General features: G+C 43.9%; 1 long non-coding RNA gene across 1 annotated transcript; it reads right to left on the bottom strand.

Moving 5' to 3' along the window:
• Positions 1-1,103: 1,103 nt before the first annotated feature.
• On the bottom strand, positions 1,104-21,490 carry LOC135539021 (uncharacterized). The gene is made up of 3 exons (XR_010455537.1): positions 20,833-21,490; positions 2,922-2,963; positions 1,104-1,524 (listed from the first exon to the last, which is right to left on the bottom strand). It is a non-coding gene; the product is annotated as an uncharacterized LOC135539021 (long non-coding RNA).
• Positions 21,491-22,052: the final 562 nt, after the last annotated feature.

A 22,052-nucleotide genomic window follows, 5' to 3' on the forward strand; every position in this document is an offset into this window, starting at 1 on the left:
TGTGAGTATAACAGAACTGATGTTGCAGCCGGAAATGCCTCATGTTTTGAAAAGCGCTGAGTCCCTATTGAGCAGTGAATGGGCTATCAACCAGATTACTCTTTCTCCGTATTCCCCAAGGTGTCTACAGCATTGTGTAGTTTTATGCATTTATGTTGAAGAATACCCGTAGGCGGCTACATTGCGCAAGTGGTCACATGATGCTCCCAGAGAGATTCTCCCGTAAAATACAGAGGTAGCCATTACTCCAATCGGTCCTACTGATAAACTAATTGTCCCGATGGATATATTATCGAATAGATATTTGAAAAACACCTTGAGGATTAATTATAAACAACGTTTGCCATGTTTCTGTCGATATTATGGAGCTAATTTGGAATATTTTTCGCTGTTTTCGTGACTGCAATTTCCGGACAATTTCTCAGCCAAACGTGAAGAACAAACGAAGCTATTTCGCCTACAAAAATAATATTTTTGGAAAAAAGGAACATTTGCTATCTAACTGGGAGTCTCGTGAGTGAAAACATCTGAAGCTCATCAAAGGTAAACAATTTAATTTGATTGCTTTTCTGATTTCCGTGACCAAGTTACCTGCTGCTAGCTGGACAAAATGCTATGCTAGGCTATCGATAAACTTACACAAATGCTTGTCTAGCTTTGGCTGTAAAGCATATTTTGAAATTCTGAAAATCAGCCATATTCTTTGAGTGTTTCGTGGGTGATTGTTCCCGTCTTTGTGTTTGTGGCACCAGATAGGACTGTTTCGGTTTTTTCACGTTTCTTGTTTTGTAGATTGTTGTATTTTCATCTTTATTAAAGATGTATAAAAATAACTACGCTGCATTTGTCTGCCTCTCTTTCACCAGAAGAAAACCGTAACAATAACAGGCCACATGATTGAGGAAAATTCATTTATTTAATTCTATATGCTACAAAGACAAAAGCAATATCTTACCAGGATGATTCAAAGAAAAATAATGGTTTTCCACAAAAACACAATAAAACTAAAGGACTACATTAGTTATGTGTAAACAAAATAACATAAGGAGACCAAAATAGGAAAATAAAGTAAATAATTGTAATAATTGAATTATCCTCTCCTGTATGTTTTCTATCTCTGTAACATGTAACAGTATAACATTATACTGAACCTGTGACAATAATGCCTGAACCACAACACCTATCAGTTGATCTGTATAGACATGAGAAGTGAAGGCATTTACAATGTATCAACCATAATGCTACACAGTATATGACCAGTATATGACTGATGTTAATGGACAGCTGCTGAATGAATAATACAACACACATTATATTAAAACACATTCCAATCAGAATAATACATGTATGAGTTAATAGATCACATTAGATCAAATGCCACTATTGTTCCAGCAGGTGGAGCTACAATGTAACAACATACAGCATTGTGACTCACAGTTCTATATTAGAATTCCATAAGTTCCATTCTGATGGTTGTTATGGTGATCAGGTGATCTCAGCCTCACTCTTCTTCAACACGATCACCTGTTCAACACAGAAGTTTTATTTTATTTTACCTTTATTTAACCAGGCAAGTCAGTTAAGAACAAATTCTTATTTTCAATGACGGCCTGGGAACAGTGGGTTAACTGCCTGTTCAGGGGCAGAATGACAGATTTGTACCTTGTCAGCTCAGGGGTTTGAACTCGCAACCTTCTGGTTACTAGTCCAACACTCTAACCACAAGGCTACCCTGCCGCCCCAAGTAGTTCATCAGTGTGGCCATGTATTTACTTATCCAATACAGAACCACTTAGAAATGTAAATCATATCAGATGAATTACTAGTCAATACTGTGCTACTTAGAATCCTATCAAATGACTTCCAATGAGGCTCCTGCTTATGTCCAGCTCTCCTATTTACTCCTTATCAATACCAGGGCTATTTACTCATAATGTCCAGCTCTCCCAGGGTAGCCTAGTGGTTAGAGCGTTGGACTAGTAAACGAAAGGTTGGAAGTTCGATTCCCTGAGCTGACAATGTACAAATTTGTTGTTTTGCCCCTGAACAAGGCAGTTAACCCACTGTTCCTAGACCGTCACTGGAAATAAGAATTTGTTCTTAACTGACTTGCCTAGTTAAATAAAGGTAAAAAATAAATAGGGCTATTTACTCCCTCGCCAATACCTGGGCTATTTACTCCTCGTCAATACCAGGGCTATTTACTCCCTCGCCAATACCTGGGCTATTTACTCCTCGTCAATACCAGGGCTATTTACTCCTCGTCAATACCAGGGCTAAACTACTTATGTCCAGCTCTCCCATATCAATACCAGGGCTATTTACTCGTTATCAATACCTGGGCTAATTACTCCTTGTCAATACCTGGGCTATTTACTCCTCATCAATACCAGGGCTATTAACTAATTATGTCCAGCTCTCCCATATCAATACCTGGGCTATTTACTCCTCATCAATACCAGGGCTATTTACTCCTCATCAATACCAGGGCTATTTACTCATCAATACCAGGGCTATTTATACATCATCAATACCAGGGCTATTTACTCCTCATCAATACCAGGGCTATTAACTCCTCATCAATATCAGGGCTATTAACTACTTATGTCCAGCTCTCCCATATCAATACCAGGGCTTTCTATTCATTATCAATACCTGGGCTATTTACTCCTGATCAATACCAGGGCTATTAACTCATTATGTCCAGCTCTCCCATATCAATACCTGGGCTATTTACTCCTTATCAATACCTGGCCTACTTACTCCTAAATGCATTTATTCATATCAGTGACATATTGTGGTCGTTGACTCTAATCCATCGTACTTACTACTTCTACTAAGAGGTTATATAATATAGTACACACTGGACAGAATACCATATTGTGCCCCTGCAGCTGTTGTGTTGTAAGGTAGAAACTCACCTAACTGGTCTTGGTGGGTCTTCCTGGGTACCCTGATTTCACCTAAACAGAGAGTTTAACACTTAAAACATGGTTCAATCAGAGCCACAGTTATCAACGCTTTAAACATGGTTCAATCGGAGCTACAGTTATCCACACTTTAAACATGGTTCAATCAGAGCTACAGTTATCCTCACTTTAAACATGGTTCAATCAGATCTACAGTTATCAACACTTCAAAACACGGTTCAATCAGAGCTACAGTTATCAACACTTTACAACATGGTTCATTCAGAGCTACAGTTATCAACACTTTACAACATGGTTCAATCAGAGCTACAGTTATCAAAACTTTAAAACACGGTTCAATCAGAGCCACAGTTATCAACACATTACAACATGGTTCAATCAGAGCTACAGTTATCAACACTTTACAACATGGTTCAATCGGAGCTACAGTTATCCACACTTTAAACATGGTTCAATCAGAGCTACAGTTATCCTCACTTTAAACATGGTTCAATCAGATCTACAGTTATCAACACTTTAAAACACGGTTCAATCAGAGCCACAGTTATCAACACATTACAACATGGTTCAATCAGAGCTACAGTTATCAACACTTTACAACATGGTTCAATCAGAGATACCGTTATCAGCACTTTAACTTCTTTAGGGTAGGGGGCAGCATTTGGAATTTTTGATGAAAAGTATGCCCAAATTAAACTGCCTGCTTCTTGGGCCCAGAATATATGATATACATATAACTGGTAGATTTGGATAGAACCCACTCTAACGTTTCCAAAACTGTTAAAGTAGTGTCTGTGTATAACAAACCTTAGAAAAATCTATTCGGGAAGTAGTTTTTTTGTTTTGTAGTTCTATCAATGCCATTACAGTATCCAGTGACTTAGGACTCAAATTGCAGTTCCTATGCCTTCCACTAGATGTCAACAGTCTTTAGAAATGGTTTCAGGCCTGTATTCTGAAAAATTAGGGAGTAAGAGCAGTCTGAATGAGTGGACCCTGCCGTGTCACAGAGCTTTTTCATGTGCGCGACCAAGAGAGTGCCTTTCTTGTTTACCTTATATATTGACAACGTTATTGTCCGGTTGAAATATTATCTATTATTTAGGCTAAAAACAACCTGAGGATTTAATATAAACATTGTTTGACATGTTTCTATGAAATTTATGGATACAATTTGGATTTTTTTGTCTGCCTGTTTTGACTGCATTTGAGCCTGTGGATTACTGAAGAAAATGCACAAACAAAACTGAGGTTTTTGGAAATAAAGACTTTATCGAACTGTGCCCATACATATATATGGTGTGTAAGATCCCTAGTGGCTGCAGTCTGAAGATCTTTAACAACCAGGTAGGTAGACAGGTCACACACAATGACCGGAAGGTTCCATTTATACCTCTCTGTCTTTCAGAGGAGAATATAATATAATTATAAACCGCACTGGTCAATTATCGAACAAAAGTAACATTTATTGAGTAAATTAATGTCTGCTGAGTGCAACCATATGAAGATCATCAAAGGTAAGGGATGATTTTTAGCTCTATTTCTGACTTGTGTAACTCTTCTACTTGGCTGGTTACTGTTTGTAATGTTTTGTCTGCTGGACTATGTTCTCAAATAATCGTAAAGGGATGCTTTTGCCATAAAGCATTTTTTAAATCTGACACCGTGGTTAGATTCACAATAAGTTAATCTTTAAACCTATGTAAAATATGTTTTGTTTTCTGAATTTTTGTCATGAGTATTTCTGTATTTGAATTTGGCGCCCAGCAGTTTCACTGTTGAAGAGGTGGGACGCTAACGTTGCGTTTACTTGATAGCTACCGACACAAATAGCTAGCTAGAACAGTGTGAATAAGATAAATTCATTAAAAAGATTAAAAGCAATACATATAAGTTCTCCAGTAGGCATGTACTAAAGAGGGGTTAGATATTAAACTATATAGATTATAATCCACACATATACATGTGTATAAATATACACATACATATATATACATATACATACAGATATTCAACTATATTGATAATAATATATACACATACATACATATACATACATATGTACGTATATATGTATATGTATATGTATATACGTATATATGTATATATATATATATACACATATATACGTATACACGTATATGTATACATATATATATATACACATATATATATACATACATATATATACATATATATACACACATATATACATATACACATATATATATACACACACATATACATATACACATATATATACACACGCATACATACACATATATACATATACATATATATATACACATACATACATATACATATACATACATACATATACATATACATATATGTATGTATGTATGTATATATATACACATATATACATACACATATATACATACAGATATTCAACTATATTGATAATAAACTATATAGAACGCGCTTTCAAACCTCAGTAGCTTTTTTTTTTACCCTAGATAGGTTAAACATGGTTGAATCAGAACAGTTATCTAAAACCTTCAATTTTCCGACACAGCAGGGGTTCAAACTCTAGAACCCAGTTACTATATTCTAATATAAAAATGGATTTTATGAAACAAAACTATGCTACATTTGTAACGGCGTTCTTCCTTTGTCGAAAGAGAGTCGGACCGAAATGAAGCGTGTTGGTCACTCATGTTTTTAGAGAAAACAAATGACGATACATGAAATAACTTATAAATATAAAAACAACAAACGGAACGTGAAAAAAACTATACAGCCTGTTTTTTTTATATTTTTTATAAAAAATAATTTATTATCTTCAATACCATTCATTCTTTACAACTCATAATTTACATACATACATAAACCCCAAACAAAACCTCAGGGGAGCATCTTCCCTCCCCGTCACCCTACAAAATACCTTTCCCTATCTCCCCGTCCCTAATCTATCCTCTTACAAATCTAAATGACACCCAGCCCTAAACCCCCCTTCCACCTCTCCCGAGCAGCATGCTGCCCCCACTTCCTCTCCTCCCTCTTCATCCTCCCCCTCAAATCTCCTTCCACTCTCCTCACTATCCCTTCCACCCCCCAATCTCTCCCTGTCTTCTCCATGTTCAGCCTTGCTTCCCACAGCCCCCATTTAAAGAGACTCATGAGAAGCCAGAGCAGAAACCTGTCCCTATCCGTCCCTCTCACTCTCCCTACACCCCTCTCTAACCTGGCCCACGTCAATACAAAATCCCCCTTTACCAAACCTAACAACCCCCGTGCCCTAGCCCATACTACTCCGGCAAAGGCACAGTCCCAAAAGACATGGCGCATAGTCACCTCCCTGCCACAAGAGGATCTTGGACAGGTGGGGGATTGCACCAAACTATACCGGTACAAGATGGAACGTACCGGCAAACACTTATGAAGGCTCAACCAATTCAAATCCTTGAGCCTGTTGTACAGACCCCGCACCTGCACTCCCTCCCAGACCACACTACAGGCGCCGGACTCACTGCCTTTCTGACATCCTCGTACAGGTGCCTATGATCTAAACCTACTCGGGCAACTTCAACCTCAGGGTGCGCACGCAGCCACTTGGACGCATGACCAAAGTGACACGGCAGCTGTTCCGCCCGAGGACCTGTGTTAGACCACACCATTATGCTTCTCGCCTGATACGAGAAAAATACCCGCAGGAGGTAACCGGACGGGTGTATCACTGGCTGAGCAAGCTCCGTTAACAAGAAAGAAACAAAAATTGTGTCCAGCTTGAGAGTCCTTGCACAACAGCAAGGAAGTGTCGTCGGCGTACTGCGTCATCTTAACACGCAGTCTACCACTTCCAGGGATCAGCAAACCTTCCACCCCTGTGTCTGCCCTAATGGCAGCCCCCAGAGGCTCCATGTATAGAACGAAGAGGAGAGCCGAGAGTGGGCACCCCTGCCTGACCCCAGACGAGAGGTCAAAAACGTCACCCAAGTGACTATTTACACTAACTCGGCACCCCGCGACCTAACACTCTGAATAAAAAGGATCTATTCACGCGATCGAAGGCTTTCGCCTGATCTAGCGCTGCTACCATAAAAGGCAGTCCTCTATCTTCAACCCAAGCGATGGAGTCCCTGATTATCTGTAGGTTCCATCTAATAGAGCGGCCCTCTACCCTGCACGTCTGATCCTCATGAACGACGTAGGGAAGGGCTGTGCGCAACCGGTCTGCTAAAACCTTTGCAAGTAGCTTGTAATCTACACACAGCATGGTCAACGGCCGCCAGTTGCCAAGGTCTGTTACTTCCCCCTTCGTATATAAAAGTGACAGCACACCAACAGCCATTGATCCCCCCGGGACCCCCGTCTCAAGGATGGCCTTCAAGACTTCGAGGACCACTGGTCCAAGTATACCCCAAAACTTGAGATAAAACTCAGCCGGCAGCCCATCCATCCCAGGCACTTTCCCTTTTCCCATCCTCCTAAGAGCGCTCTCAACCTCTTCTAGTGAGATCTGGGCCTCCATCACTTCTCTAATGACCTCCGGCAACCGCCTGGACAAGTGTTCTAAAAACACATTTCCCTGCTCTACATCTATTTCCCTTTCCTTAAATAAACCTTGGAAATGATCAGTTGTCACCCTGACCATATCCTCTGGTTCTCTAACTATACTACCATTTTCTTCCCTAACACCATGCATTACCTTCCTACTCTGTCTTGCCCTAACCAACTTAAAGAACATAGCAGAACAAGTCTCATTATGTTCTAGAAAGCCACTATGCGCACGCTCCAGGAAAGCTCGAGCCTTCCGCTCCTGCAAATCCCTGAGCTGCGCCTTTAGGGTTGCGGATCTCTCCCAGTCAAACGACGCGCCGAGGTTGCCTGCCTCGTATTCGAGTTCAATTAACCTTTGGATACGATCCACCTCCCTCCTCTCCTCCCTTTTTTCCCTCTTGCAATACCCTATTATAAAAGCCCTAATCCTCACCTTAACTAATTCCCACCACTCTAACACCCCCTCGCACATGGACCGGAGGCCCTCAAGCCTCCTAAAGAAAACAAAAAACCTGTCAACAAAAGCCTGCTCCTCCAGCACATCCCGATCTAGCTTCCAGTACCCCCTACCAAAGAGGCAGACTGGCGACCCCACCTGCAGGAGCACCCCGTCGTGATCCGAAAAGAAAAACAGGCAACAGCCGCCCAGACAACTTACCCAAAGACCTGGGTACAAAAATATAATCGAGCCTCCGCTCAACCACCCTGGAGTTACGCCATGTAGGACCGTCCATTTTCGGAGTAGTGTGCATACCACCATCTACCAGACCATGGCAAGCCATTAGCCTGGCAATGGCGCCTGCACTGCTATCCTCCCCCCCTTCCTAAATCTGTATTAAAATCCCCCCCATCACTAATTTCCTATTTGTGACACACAGGGGCGTCAGACAGTCCACCATCTCCCTCCTGTCTGCCACCACCTGTGGCCCATACACCACCACTAATCTAAATTTACAATCCCTTATCGTGACATCCACCCCTATAACCCTCCCCTGCATTACCACAAAAGAATCCTCCACTTTTACCTCCCTGTGCCCACACAAAATCCCTACCCCTGATGAGTGCACCCCCCTACACCCCAAACCGACTCCCCCTTGTCCCACTCCCTCTTAAATCTACTAACATCCCCTCCATCCCTAAGGTGAACCTCCTGTAAAAAACAAAAATCAAACCCCACACCCTCCAAATAACTAAAAACCGCCCTCCTCTTAACAATATCTCCTAAACCCCTTACATTTAAACTAACAAAAATAAAATTAGACTCCATGAAAAAATAAAACATGTAATACACTCAAATTCTAATCCCAGACAGAAAAAAAACACAAACAGGAGGCTCACCCGATGCTCCCCTGCTCCATATCTACCGGTGAGAACACCATCCGTAATCCCGACATCCCCCCCTCTTCCTCCATCACACCATCCCAGGATGCAGGAATAGTGTTTGGCTCCGGGGTGCCCTGCACCCTGGGTCTACCCCCACAATCCTCCCCCTCCCCAGTGTTGCAGCTGGTTTGGAAATAAATTGGGGACGCTGAGTCCCCAAACAAAAAACTCCCCACCTCCTCCGGTACCCAGTCCTGAGTCTTGTTAGGTGTGTCCCCACCCAAATGAAGTTGAGAGCCTGGGGAAACCAGCAGCAACCCAGAGGTTTCTCCCACCCCCATCACTCTCTTGACCATCCCCTCCCCCTCACTGTCGGCCAATCGCACCCTTCTCTTCATTCTCTTCTTTGGTGATGGCGGCAGTGGAGAGATACCACCCTCCCCCCGCCAGCTCCTCCACCATACCCCTCATCTCTTCCACCATGTCACTTTCCCCCCAGTCCACTTGCTCTTCCACCGTCTCCTTCTCCACCACTCCTCCCTCGCTTTCTTCTCTCTCATGTTCCTCCACTCGGTTGCCTTCTTCCGCCGCTTTTCCTGGTTCTCCTACTCCAGTGCCTTCCGTTTCCTTCTCTCTTCCATCCACCGCTTCTTGCTCCTCTCCCTTCCTTGTGGCCTTCCCCTCTGGACTTGTACTCTTGTCATGAGGCTTGCTTCCTTCCCCTCCTCTTCTTCCCCCATCCCCCGCTCCTGCTCCCCCCCCAGCCGCAGACGCATATGACCTCTGACGGGCCGGGCACCCCCGCCACAGGTGTGCTGACGAGCCACACCAATGGCATGTCTTAGGCTTGTCACAATCCCTCGCCTCGTGATCCTCAGATATACAAAATCTGCATTTTCTCATGCTGCACGAGGCGAAAATGTGACCGTAGGCCATACAGCGCCTGCAAAATGGGGGCTGACGTGCATAAAACAATGTCCCCCTGTCAGCCCTGTCAGCTGGCGGGGGGGGGAGGGTGGTATCTCTCCACTGCCGCCATCACCAAAGAAGAGGATGAAGAGGAGGGTGCGATTGGCCGACAGTGAGGGGGAGGGGATGGTCAAGAGTGTGATGGGGGTGGGAGAAACCTCTGGGTTGCTGCTGGTTTCCCCAGGCTCTCAACTTCATTTGGGTGGGGACACACCTAACAAGACTCAGGACTGGGTACAGGAGGAGGTGGGGAGTTTTTTGTTTGGGGACTCAGCGTCCCCAATTTTTTTCCAAACCAGCTGCAACACTGGGGAGGGGGAGGATTGTGGGGGTAGACCCAGGGTGCAGGGCACCCCGGAGCCAAACACTATTCCTGCATCCTGGGATGGTGTGATGGAGGAAGAGGGGGGGGGGTGTCGGGATTACGGATGGTGTTCTCACCGGTAGATATGGAGCAGGGGAGCATCGGGTGAGTCTCCTGTTTTTTTTTTTTTTCTGTCTGGGATTAGAATTTGAGTGTATTACATACCTTAAGGGAACATTTTGACATTTTCTGTATGGTTAGTGAAAAAGTCCATATTGCAAATGTACCTTCCCTTACTAGACGTCCGAAAACATTTTTAAAATTCGGGGACGGCGTCGGGCCGAGCGGCAGGGCCAGACCTACCGGGAAGTCATCAAATGAACTTTGTCGGACATTCGGTTTTCGTTTTATAAAATAATCAAATTTTGGTCATTTTTCCGCTATGCCGGAAAATCCCACTGCAATTTGACAAAACATCACGAATCACGACGGGCCATATAATAATAAATAAATAATATCCCATTTAGCAGACGCTTTTGTCCAAGGCGACTTACAAGTCGGCTGGGGCCACTACTTTTACATATGGGTGGCCCCAGCGGGAATCGAACCCACAACGCTTGGTGTTGCAAGCGCCATGCTCTACCGACTGAGCCACACAGGACGCCATATCTTGAAAACTGAAAATATTTCGAAGCCGAAACTTGGTGAGCATAGGTTTGGCATAATGGGCAGTTGGCCCCGAACAAGATGGCGTCTAGGCCTCAACGGTTTTTGAGTTATGGCCATTTTTCTGGGATTAAAGGTCCAAAATGAAAATAGAGAAATTATTTTTTCACTTCACGTCAAAGTCAAGGAGCCTCCGGTGTCAATAAAAAAATCAGCCATTTATCTATCGTCATTTAAGAGAAATCGTACAATGACAGATTTGTGATGTTCAAATATAGGTGTTTTTTTTCAACAGTTACAGATCCAGTTGCAGGGTGTTCATACGAATATTTTTAAAGTGTGCTGTGGGGCTCTGCGAGATTTCTGTGATTTTCTATGATTTTCTGAAATAACACACACTCACTAAACCCTCCGTAAATAACTCAGTTCTTAACGTAAAGACTTAAAACTCAGGATTCTGTAAAGGCATACCCCAATGAGGATATGAGTTGATTTATAGCTTCCTGTGCCAACAGGAAGTGCCTTAAATGGTGCCATAGTGGCTGTATCCAAGGGTTAAAAAGGTCAGATCTTTTCAAAACTTCATATGTGATTAGGCAACCCTCCTGAACTGTAAAATCAGTCATTTCTCCCAACATATGTCAAAGAAAAGCTCTCACACACACACACAGCAAGGATGGAGTGACAAAGCGCGGTGTTTAAAGACACAGAGAGCAGGCAATGGCATAAACATAATCCCAAGGCCGTGCCGAGTTCAACGAGATATCCCGCTTGACCGTAGCTCGCAGCGACCATGAGGAGAGTAGGCCCAAAATGAAGCCTGCACCACAATGTCATTTGATTTTGGGTGACAGCGGCGGAACCGTTAGGTTTAGAAGGACAATTCAAACACAGGACTGTTCCTAAGGTCCTCCCGATCTGTGCAAGCCTAACCTTGACCGTGTGACATTAACCCTTCACAGTTAAAAGAAGGTGTTTACATCAAAAAGTTTGCATTGACTTCTCTCCCCATAGGAATACATTGCCTGCTCCCCTAAATACAACCTGGAGTCTATATGGGTTATGAATGCTGTATGAACCTGTCTTCGGTACCAGTCCATGAGGCCACTATAAGGTCTACCTGTGTCGATTCTAGGCTTCCTGGGCCAACCGGAAGTGCTTAAAATCACCCTAAAAGTGTATATCCGTACCCTGCCTGCAATTTGATGGACATAGTGCATTGAACCCTGTGTAAATCAGTCAATTCTTAACGTAGAGACTTAAAACTAAGGATTCAGTAAAAGCATAGCCCACTGAGGATATGTGTTGACTTATAGCTTCCTGTGTCAACCGGAAGTGCCATAATTGGTGTCTCAGGGGCTGTTTGGAAGGGTTTAAAAAATCAGGTCTGTCCAAAACTTCATATATGTGATTAGGCAAACCCCATGAACTGTAAATCAGTCATTTTTCCCATAAAAATTCAAAGGAAAACTAAATCACACAGATACACAACTTGGATGGAGGGACGTATTGGCGTGCGTAGAGGCTGACAGTGCCTCCAATAGTTAGCTTTGTTCGAGCTACAAAAGAACCGTCAGACCTAGAGTTCCGAAACTTTAGAAACCTGTTCTAGACCTCAGGTCGATAGTGCGTGGTGAGTTAAGTGGCTCTAGAAGGTTCTCGGACCGAGAAACAGCCTCGTACATTTGCAATGACTTCAATTCATTTTGACCATTACAAAAATGGCGACATTTAGAAAAGTCTCAGAGACACAAGACTAGGTGCATTGAAACCGGCTCGGCCCATAGACACGGTCCCCAACGTTTCTATCCGATAGCTCATTCAAGGACCCCGTAGCAAGTAATTGAAAAAAGTGGATTTTCAGCACCAATTAGGGTTTTACTCGGGCACCGAATAACCTATTGAGCCGAAACTCGGGATTCGGGGTCGCATCACATACGCCTACACATAATGTCCGAACTGGACCCGCAGCTAGAACGTAACTATGTGTTTTACGTTTTTATTATGTTTTCATCTAAAGGCGCTGTGAATTATGGGCCTGCTCTGACATATGTGATAGTTGGCTTCTAAATGAGTTGGAAAAAGTGGGTTTGGTGTCAATTGATATCAGTTTGGTGTCAGAATGACATCTAATTGACTGATGGACACTGACTTGCTAGTTGACTTTTGTCAATTTGCAATATGTTTAAGCGGAGAGGGACCATCACCAAAATGGCATTCTGAAATCAACACAAAAAATGGCATCACCATAGTGTCCAGACTGTGCCGAGTCCAACGAGGTGCCCCGCTTGACCTTATCTCGCTCGGTCTGAGCGCAGCGACCATGAGAAAAGTAGGCCCAAAATGAAGCCTGCACCACGTCATTTGATTTTGGGTGACAGCGGCGGAAACGTTAGGTTTAGAAAGACAATTCAACCACAGGAATGTTCCTAAGGTCCTCCCGATCTGTGCAAGCCTATCCTTGACTGTGTGGCATTAACCTTTCACAGTTAAAAGAAGGTGTTGTTTGCATTGACTTCTCTCCCCATAGGAATACATTGCCTGCTCCCCTAAATACAACCTGGAGTCTATATGGGTTATGAATGCTGTATGAACCTGTCTTCGGTGCCAGTCCATCAGGCCACTATAAGGTCTACCTGTGTCGATTCTAAGCTTCCTGGACCAACCGGAAGTGGTTACAATCGCCCTAAAAGTGTTTACCCATAAACTGCCTGCAGTTTGATAGACATAGTGCATTCAACCCTGTGTAAATCAGTCAGTTTTTATGGTAAAGACTTAAAACTCAGGATTCTGTAATAGAATCCCCCAATGAGGATGTATGTTGAGTTACAGCTTCCTGTGCCAACCGGAAGTGCCATACTATGTGTCTCATGGGCTGTTTCGAGAGGTTAAAAAAATCAGATCTTTCCAAAACTTCATATATGTGATTAGGCAACCCCCATGAACTGTAAATCAGTCATTTTTCCCATAAAATTTCAAAGGAAAACTATATCACATACACACACAGCTTGGAAGTAGGGACCCATTGGGGTGCGTAGAGACATACACTCCCTGCATTAGTTAACCTTGTTGGAACTTTTAAAGAACCGTCAGACCTAGAGTTCCAAAACTTTAGAATCCTGTTCTAGACCTCAGGTCGATAGTGCGTGTTGAGTTACGGCGCTCTAGAAGGTTCTCGGACCGAGAAACAGCCTCGAACATTTGCAATGACTTCAATTAATTTTGACCATTACGAAAATGGCGACATTTAGAAATGTCCCAGAGTCACAAGACTAGGTGCATTGTGACCGTCTCGGCCCATAGAGACAGAACCCAACGTCTCTGTCCGATAGCTCATTCAAGGACCCCGTAGCAAGTAATTGAAAAAAGTGGATTTTCAGCACCAATTAGGGTTTTACTCGGACACCAAATGACCTATCGAGCCGAAACTTGGGATTCGGGTCGCCTCAGCTAGGCCTACACATAACACAAGAAATGGACCCGCAGCTAGAACGTAACTACGTGTTTTATGTTTTTTTTATGGTTTGAACCGAAGGCGTTGTGAATTTTGGGCCAGCTCTGAAGTATGTGATACTTGGCTCCTAAACGAGTTGGGAAAAGTGGGTTTGGTGTCAGTTTGTATCAGTTTGGTGTCAGAATGATATCAAATTGACTGCTGGACGGTGAATTGCAGGTGACTCTTGTCCATTTGCAATATGTTTAAGCGGTGAGGTACCATCACCAAAAGCGACATTCTGAAATCAACCCTAACGAGCGATGGAGAGGTACCAGTATCACTGCCCAGCCATCCCGAGTTCATCGGGCCAGTCAATTTGGCATTCCTGCACGAATTTTCAGTGACTTTGCAAAAGTGAGAAAACATTTGCAATATGTTTTAACAGTGAGGTACCATCACCAAAAGTGACATTCTGAAATCAACCCAAACGAGCGATGGAGAGGTACCAGAATCACTGCCTAGCCATCCCGAGGTCATCGGGCCAGTCAATTTGGCATTCCTGCATGATTTTTATGGCATGACAAATTGGTGATGGTGAATGCCCAGTTAACCATATTGCAAATGCACAGTGACTTTGCAAAAGTGAGAAAACATAAACAAATGGACATGATGAAATCAACACCACGAGTGATTGAAAGGAACAACAATCACTGCCCGGCCATCCCGAGTTCATCAGGCCAGTCAATTTTGCATTTCTGCAGGATTTTTGAGCATGTCAAATTTCTTATGACATTTGGCCCCCACAAAACATATGCCTTATGCACAAGTAAAAAAAAAATAAAAAATTATGATAATAAAATATGACTAAAGTATGTTGATACAGTTCTTATACGTGTGTAATTGACACAAAATTCTAAAGAATTTCGAAAAACGGTCCAGAAAGCACTTTTTTAGGGGTGTGTGAAGTTTTTTATGAAATTTTGCAATTATTGACTTTTGACTTCTGACTTCCTATGAAATCATATTGCAAATGGAGAAAACATATGCAATAATGCGCAAGTAAAAAAAATAAAAATTATGATAATAAAATTGGACAAAAGTATATTCATACAGTTCTTACACATGTGTAATTGACAAAAAAAGCGAATGAATTTCGAAAAACAGTCAAAAAATCCATTTTTTCAAAATTTGGCTTTTGGATGTTGACTTGGGGTCCATTTTCAATATGAAAAACGACGGTGCGGTGGAGCGCACACGCCACCTGTTGGATTTTTGAAGTGTTACAACTGTCAATTGCCATATGGCATTTGCAAACTATTTTGCATGAATCAACGCCGATTTGGGTGGTATTGTCCATTGTGTACGTAGTTTGTACTATGCCAATGGTTTCCCATTCATTTTTGTCCATTTCAGGGGGGTATTCCCTTACATGTTTTATTTTTTCATGGAGTCTAATTTTATTTTTGTTAGTTTAAATGTAAGGGGTTTAAGAGTTATTGTTAAGAGGAGGGCGGTTTTTAGTTATTTGGAGGGTGTGGGGTTTGATTTTGTTTTTTACAGGAGGTTCACCTGAGGGATGGAGGGGATGTTAGTAGATTTAAGAGGGAGTGGGACAAGGGGGAGTCGGTTTGGGGTGTAGGGGGGGTGCACTCATCAGGGGTAGGGATTTTGTGTGGGCACAGGGAGGTAAAAGTGGAGGATTCTTTTGTGGTAATGCAGGGGAGGGTTATAGGGGTGGATGTCACGATAAGGGATTGTACATTTAGATTAGTGGTGGTGTATGGGCCACAGGTGGTGGCAGACAGGAGGGAGATGGTGGACTGTCTGACACCCCTGTGTGTCACAAATAGGAAATTAGTGATAGGGGGGGATTTTAATACAGATTTAGGAAGGGGGAGGATAGCAGTGCAGGCACCATTGCCAGGCTAATGGCTTGCCATGGTCTGGTAGATGGTGGTATGCACACTATTCCGAAAATGGACGGTCCTACATGGCGTAACTCCAGGGTGGTTGAGCGGAGGCTCGATTATATTTTTGTACCCAGGTCTTTAGGTTGTCTGGGCGGCTGTTGCCTGTTTTCTTTTCGGATCACGACGGGGTGCTCCTGCAGGTGGGGTCGCCAGTCTGCCTCTTTGGTAGGGGGTACTGGAAGCTAGATCGGGATGTGCTGGAGGAGCATGCTTTTGTTGACAGGTTTTTTGTTTTCTTTAGGAGGCTTGAGGGCCTCCGGTCCATGTGCGAGGGGGTGTTAGAGTGGTGGGAATTAGTTAAGGTGAGGATTAGGGCTTTTATAATAGGGTATTGCAAGAGGAAAAAAAGGGAGGAGAGGAGGGAGGTGGATCGTATCCAAAGGTTAATTGAACTCGAATACGAGGCAGGCAACCTCGGCGCGTCATTTGACTGGGAGAGATCCGCAACCCTAAAGGCGCAGCTCAGGGATTTTTGGACCAGTGGTCCTCGAAGTCTTGAAGGCCATCCTTGAGACGGGGGTCCCAGGGGGATCAATGGCTGTTGGTGTGCTGTCACTTTTATATAAGAAGGGGGATGTCATAAGGTGATATCATAAGGTGCCTTTTATGGTAGCAGCGCTAGATCAGGCGAAAGCCTTCGATCGCGTGAATAGATCCTTTTTATTAGGATTAGGTCGATTAGGATTTGGGGAGAAGTTTATAGGATGGATTCGTACATTATATGTCGGAGCGGGGTGCCGAGTTAGTGTAAATAGTCACTTGGGTGACGTTTTTGACCTCTCGTCTGGGGTCAGGCAGGGGTGCCCACTCTCGGCTCTCCTCTTCGTTCTGTACATGGAGCCTCTGGGGGCTGCCATTAGGGCAGACAGGGGTGGAAGGTTTGCTGATCCCTGGAAGTGGTGGACTGTGTGTTAAGATGACGCAGTACGCCGACGACACTTCCTTGCTGTTGTGCAAGGACTCGTGCCTGACAAAGTCCCTTGCCATCTTTGGGGATTTCACTCGAGCGTCGGGAGCAGTTCTGAACCATGCAAAGTCTTCCGTCAAGTTTTTCGGAAGATGGCGCGTTAGAACGGATGTGCCTGGGGGGTTATCTCTCTGTGAGGGGGCCCTGAGGATTCTCGGGGTCCATTTTGAGACCGCCGGCTCAGCGACGCTAAACTGGAACATGCGTATCGCAGTGGTACAGAGGAAGCTAGCAATGTGGAAAGCTAGGTATTTGTCTTTTATGGACAAAGTCCTGGTCCTAAAGGTGGATGTGTTGCCATCGCTTTTGTATTTGGCATACATCTACCCATTACCGGCTTGTCTGAGGAGGCCTCTAGTGAGGCTTGTGTTTCAGTTTATGTGGAGTGGCAGGTGCGAGTGGGTCGCCTGGGCACGCATGATCTGTCCCATCGGGGAGGGAGGTAGGGGGGTACCACATTTCCCCCTCAAGCTGGACACAATTTTTGTTTCTTTCTTGTTAACCTGTTGATGCTCTGGGGGCGCAATTTCATTTTTGGATGAAAAACGTTCCCGTTTTAAACAAGATATTTTGTCACAAAAAGATGCTCGACTATGCATATAATTGCTACCGTTCGAAAGAAAACACTCTGACGTGTCCAGAAATACAAAGATCTTCTCTGTGCGTGCCCTAAAATGTGAGCTTCAGGCAAAACCAAGATGAGATGGCATCCAGGAAATGACAAGGATTTTTGAGGCTCTGTTTTTCATTATCTCCTTATATGGCTGTGAACGCAAGAGGAACGAGCCTGCCCTTTCTGTCGTTTCCCCAAGGTGTCTGCAGCATTGTGACGTATTTGTGGGCAGATTATTGGAAGATTGACCATAACAGACCACATTTACCACGTGTCCGCCCGGTGTCCTGCGCCGAAATTGGTGCGCAAAAGTCACCTGCCAGTATTTTTCCATGGGACACAGAGAGGAAAGCAAGCTTCCACGAACTGCATGTCAATGAAGAGATATGTGAAAAAACACCTTGAGGATTGATTCCAAACAACGTTTGCCATGTTTCGGTCGATATTATGTAGTTAATCCGGAAAAAGTTTCACGTTGTAGGTGACTGCATTTTCGGTTCGTTTCGGTAGCCAGACGCAATGTAGAAAACGGAACGATTTCTCCTACACACAGACGCTTTCAGGAAACACTGCGCATTTGGTATGTGACTGAGACTCTCCTCATTGAAAACATCAGAAGCTCTTCAAAGGTAAATGATTTTATTTATTTGGTTATCTGGTTTTTGTGAAAATGTTGCGTGCTACATGCTACACAAAATGCTATGCTAGCTTTGCATACTCTTACACAAATTAGTCAATTTCTATGGTTCAAAAGCATATTTTGAAAATCTGAGATGACAGTGTTGTTAAGAAAAGGCTAAGCTTGAGAGCAAACGCATTATTTTAATTTTATTTGCGATTTTCAGAAATCGTTAACGTTGCGTTATGCTAATGAGCCTGAGGCTTTAGTCACAAACCCGGATCCGGGTTGGGGAGTTTCAAGAAGTTAACGGAGCTTGCTCAGCCAGTGATACACCCGTCCGGTTACCTCCTGCGGGTATTTTTCTCGTATCAGGCGAGAAGAATAATGGTGTGGTCTAACACAGGTCCTCGGGCGGAACAGCTGCCGTGGCACTTTGGTCATGCGGCCAAGTGGCTGCGTGCGCACCCTTGAGGTTGAAGTTGCCCGAGTAGGTTTAGATTTTAGGCACCTGTACGAGGAGGTCAGAAAGGCAGAGAGTCCGGCGCCTGTAGTAGGCATCTCGGAAGTGGTCTGGGAGGGAGTGCAGGTGCGGGGTCTGGACAACAGGCTCAAGGACCTGAATTGGTTGAGCCTTCATAAGTGTTTGCCGGTACGTTCCATCTTGTACCGGTATAGTTTAGTGCAATCCCCCACCTGTCCAAGATCCTCTTGTGGCAGGGAGGAGACTGTGCGCCATGTCTTTTGGGACTGTGCCTTTGCCGGAGTAGTATGGGCTAGGGCACGGGTGTTGTTAGGTTTGGTAAAGGGGGATTTTGTATTGACGTGGGCCAGGTTAGAGAGGGGTGTAGGGAGAGCGAGAGGGACGGATAGGGACAGGTTTCTGCTCTGGCTTCTCATGAGTCTCTTTAAACGGGGGCTGTGGGAAGCAAGGCAGAACAAGGTGAAGACAGGGAGAGATTGGGGGTGGAAGGGATAGTGAGGAGAGTGGAAGGAGATTTGAGGGGGAGGATGAAGAGGGAGGAGAGGAAGTGGGGGCAGCATGCTGCTCGGGAGAGGTGGAAGGGGGTTTAGGGCTGGGTGTCATTTAGATTTGTAAGAGGATAGATTAGGGACGGGGAGATAGGGAAAGGTATTTTGTAGGGTGACGGGGAGGGAAGATGCTCCCCTGAGGTTTTGTTTGGGGTTTATGTTTAGTTTAATTAGTTTAATTAAAAATACCATTATTTGAGTATGTATGTAAATTATGAGTTGTACAGAATGAATGGTATTGAAGATAAATTATTTTTTATAAAAAAAATAGGACTGTTTAGGTTTTCTCGTTCTGTTTGTTGTTTTTGTATTGTTCGTGTTTTTCCATTCTTTATTAAAGATGCACAAAACGCTGCATTTTGGTCCGCCTCTCCTTCAACAGAAGAAAGCCGTTACACAGGCACGAAAACATCATATCAACTTTGGACAATTACATTACAATTTCTCAAGAGCAATTCCTGAGGGGCACACCAAAAGTAGTGCTGTAACACAGCCTACGTTGTAATATGTTAAATGTATATAGAGGAACCATAATCACTACTACTGGACAATTGATAGGTACAGTAGTTAACTGAAGGGTTGTCCCAACTTGTTCAAATGTTTAAATCCTTATAATACCACTACTAATAATAGTTATAGCACTGTTCCTTCTCAGTCCAGTATGTACCTGGTTAAATAAAGGTGAAATAACATTTTAAAAAGTTCCCTGGTGACAATTTAGCTTTTGCAACGAGACCATTAAATATATTTTAGACAATGGTAGAAGAGGGTGTAGTTCTGCTAACCTTATCACAGAGACTTTGAAGCACTACAGCTGCATGCTGATCTTGGAATAAACTGACGATAGCAAAGATTCCATCTTTGACGACGCCACAAATGGAATAGGTACGAGCTCGCTTGGTAGTCAATGTTTGCTTTAGTTTGCGCGCTAGCTCTGCAAATTCAGCTAGTGTGTGAACCCTGCCAACATAAAAAAAACATATGGAACGATAGACTGGATTAACCTCACGTCAGTTACGTGCATTGAGTGCCTTTCGGACAGTAGATACGAACCCTCTATTACCTTTCCAGCTAAAGAACTGGCAGTGGCTCAAACCATTGTGAGGCAGAGGGCGGGGGGGGGGGGTCGCAATCTATTGAAACTTAAAAATGAGCTATTAAGTGTCTATAATCAGCACAAGTGCTTTCATTGGGTATTATTAATAGTATTGAAATTACATAGTTATGTTTACAGTGATATATTGAGGGCGACAAATCATATTTTTCCCAGAATGGGGGTCGTGTCCCCCCGTCCCCCTGGGATTTCCGCCCATGCTTACAACGTCATGCTAATCACATTAGCGCACGTTAGCTCAACCGTCCCGGTGGAGGGACACAGATCCCGTAGAGGTTTTAAAACATGGTCCTTGTGATATAATTCTGATTTACAACAGGTATTCTGTTGGAATGAGATGATCCTGTATAAACTCAGGTTCTCACCTTGAGTCCTGCTCCTGCAGCCTTTCACCAGCAGTATGATGGTCACCAGCAGGTAGGGAGACCCCACCAGTAGACTACACAGCAGCCTGGGTAGAGACATGGACAACACTGGGACTGCTGGAGACGGAATGGGAGTTGGACCTGCACATGGAGAAAGAATGAGACCTGTATTATGAGCACATTTATGGGTAGGGAGACCCCACCACTAGATAGGGAGACCCCACCAGTAGGTAGGGAGACCCCATCAGGAGACTAGACAGCAGCCTGGGTAGAGACATGGATAGCACTGGAGATGGTGCTGGTAGAGACATGAAAATACACACAGACACACACATACATGTATATACAAACACACAAATATACACACAAGTACACAGACACACAGATTGATAATTGTGTTCATAAATGTAAAATGTGCAGTATATACTGGAGACTGAACAGATGTGTCATGGGTCCTCAGATCCTCAAAAGGTTCTACAGCTGCACCATCGAGAGCACTGGTTGCATCACTGCCGTGTATGACAACTGCTCGTCCTCCGACCGCACGGCACTACAGAGAGTAGTGCGTACGGCCCAGTACATTGCTGGGGCCAAGCTTCCTGCCATCCAGGACCTCTGTACCAGGCGGTGTCAGAGGATGGCCCTAAATATTGTCAGACTCCAGCCACCATAGTCATAGACTGTTCTCTCTGCTACTGCACGGCAAGCGGTACCGGAGCGCCAAGTCTAGGTCCAAGAGGCATCTAAACAGCTTCTACCCCCAAGCCATAAGACTCCTGAACATCTAGTCAAATGGCGACCCAGACTATTTGCACCCCCCCCCCCACACACCATACTGTCTGTGTCATCTATGCATCGTCTCTTTAATAACTCTACCTACATGTACATATTTCCTCAACTAACCGGTGCCCCTTGACTCTGTACCGGCACCCCCCCTGTATATATTGTTATTTTTTACTTCTTCTCCTTAATTACTTGTTACTTTTATCTCTTTTTCTTATCCGTATTTTGTTGAAACTTCACTGTTGGATAGGGACTCGTAAGCATTTCAAGTTCTACACCTGTTGTATTCAGCGCAAAAATCAGTAACCATCTAAGTAATAAGGAGGAGGAGGTGTGGTATATGGCCAATATACCACGGCTAAGGGCTGTTCATATGGTTTGTCATATTCTCAGGGGGTGTGGTATATGGCCAATATACCACGGCTAAGGGCTTTTCT

The sequence above is a fragment of the Oncorhynchus masou genome, unplaced genomic scaffold, assembly GCF_036934945.1.
Source record: "Oncorhynchus masou masou isolate Uvic2021 unplaced genomic scaffold, UVic_Omas_1.1 unplaced_scaffold_2924, whole genome shotgun sequence".
Lineage (NCBI taxonomy): Eukaryota > Metazoa > Chordata > Actinopteri > Salmoniformes > Salmonidae > Oncorhynchus > Oncorhynchus masou.